This window comes from Rhincodon typus, unplaced genomic scaffold (assembly GCF_021869965.1).
Source record: "Rhincodon typus isolate 14 unplaced genomic scaffold, sRhiTyp1.1 hic_rhity00009045, whole genome shotgun sequence".
In the NCBI taxonomy this organism is placed as follows: Eukaryota; Metazoa; Chordata; class Chondrichthyes; order Orectolobiformes; family Rhincodontidae; genus Rhincodon; species Rhincodon typus.
The window spans coordinates 1004-3159 of NW_025974683.1; the positions used below are offsets into that span (position 1 = coordinate 1004).

The following is a 2156-nucleotide window of genomic DNA, read 5'->3' on the forward strand; positions in this document are numbered from 1 at the left end:
AATGAGCCCTAAATTTCTCCCGTGGCAACGAAAATAAATGACCCCGTATTTGAGACCCACGAATAGAAGTATCGTGCGATTTCTGTTTTGTTTCAATTTCCAAATCTCTACGTGAATTTATCCGAATTTATTTTCAGCATGGGTATGTGGGGCTTCCTATTGTCGGTGAGAGGCTTTCAAAATGAACCGAAGAAACAGGGAAGTCTGATCGAGCACGATAAGTGAGGGCCACTTTACAAAATTTTCGGAAGATGGTGTTGCTTAGGGAGTGAGAAAGAGAGTTTATGTGAAGAATCCATTTGTAATCTAAAAGGAAATTAAATCGTAAGCATTTATGCACTATTCTTTGTAAAACGTCTTCCTCGTATTGTCCATATTGGCGGGCTTTTCAAATCGGAAAGTAAACGATTGATGATTTGGCGCCGGTATTTTCCTACGGTTTCCACGCAGAGGAATTTTGTTTTATTTTCAAATCTACCCGCGGATTCTATCCGGTTTTGCAGAAAGCTATAAATGAGGCTTTCTGCAGTCGGCGGGAAAATTTCAAAGTGAACCGAGATGAAAGCAGAACAGCTGCCGGACTGGTATCGCAGAAGTAGGAATTTTGTTGATCTCGTGCAATAGGGAGTGCGATTGTAAAATATTGTTTAAAGGAGTAATGCGCTCAACGAGAAAGAAATAGTTGTGTGATACTTCTATCAATATATCCGGGTGCTGATGTGACATAAAATGAATCTGTACACAGAATAATTTTCGGCGTTCTCCTTTTTTCCTTATTCTTAAGGTTCAGGGCAAAAAAAAATCAGAAATAGACGATTCACCTAGGCGGGGAATCAGAGAGAGATTGTGTGAAGTATACAGGTGTATTCTAAAAGTAAATTATCTGAAGTATGAACGCATTCTTCTTTGTAAAACTTCTTCCTGTTTTGTACATATGGGCGGGCTTTTCAAATCAGAAAGAAAGCGGTTGATGATTTGGCGCCGGTATTTTCCGGCCTCCTCCCCAGGCCCTCTCTGGATTGGTGAGTGAAGCAGATATCTGATTGGGAATTGAAACTATATTAGGAGATGCTGAACAATGTGGCCAATCAGCAATGGCCACACCACCATTCCTCCCGAAGGTATAAGAGGGCGGAATGTGGGCGCATTGCATCATTCTCTGTGAAAGTGCTTGTGAAGTTGTGGCAATGTCTGGGAGAGGAAAGGGTGGTGGTGGGAAAGCTCGCTCCAAGGCGAAGTCCCGGTCGTCCCGGGCTGGCCTGCAGTTCCCGGTGGGCCGTGTTCACAGGCTCCTGAGAAAGGGTAACTATGCTGAGCGTGTGGGTGCCGGAGCGCCGGTCTATCTGGCTGCGGTGCTCGAGTATCTGACGGCTGAAATCCTCGAGCTGGCCGGTAACGCGGCCCGGGACAACAAGAAGACCCGCATCATCCCCAGGCACCTCCAGCTGGCCGTGCGCAACGACGAGGAGCTCAACAAGCTGCTGGGAGGGGTGACCATCGCTCAGGGTGGGGTGCTGCCTAATATCCAGGCTGTGCTGCTGCCCAAGAAAACCGCCGCCGTGGGCGCCACTAAAAAGTGAAGAGACCGTTATTTCATCTGACAACCCAAAGGCTCTTTTCAGAGCCACCCACAACATCAGTGAAAAGAAGCTGGACCATCCCCTCTGTTGGAATGTCTTTTTCTGCATTAATTGTTTGATGTCCGTTTCAGTCCCTTTGCTATTTGATACTCTTACTGTCACTGTGTGTATGATCCAACGTGAAATCTTTACTAACAGGCTGCAGTCAGTCACGTTCACGGAACAGCTGAACCGCATGGAGAGTGAAACGTTTATCACGAATTTATAATGAATCGCAATTGTAATAGCGTTCGGATTGCATTTTTTTTATTGCTCTATAACTGCCTGTGACTTTAATCTTCGTCATATAAAGGCATCTCAGTGCCGCGCTCACAACCAGTTTCATATTTCCTGTAACTGCATTTGAGAAGAGCTAAAATGACCCAATGCATCAAGTACCAAGTACGAGATAACACAGTGTGGAGCTGGAGGAGCAAAGTAGGCCAGGCAGCAGAAAAGTTGATTTTTCGGGTCAGGACCCTTTCTGAAAAAGTCAACATTCCTGCTTCTCTGCTACCTGGCCTGTTGTGTTCCTCG

The 2156-nt window shown here is 45.7% G+C and overlaps 1 pseudogene; it reads left to right on the forward strand.

Moving 5' to 3' along the window:
* The first annotated feature begins 1068 nt into the window (after positions 1-1068).
* Positions 1069-1952, forward strand: LOC109929684 (annotated as a pseudogene).
* The last annotated feature ends 204 nt before the right edge of the window (positions 1953-2156 follow it).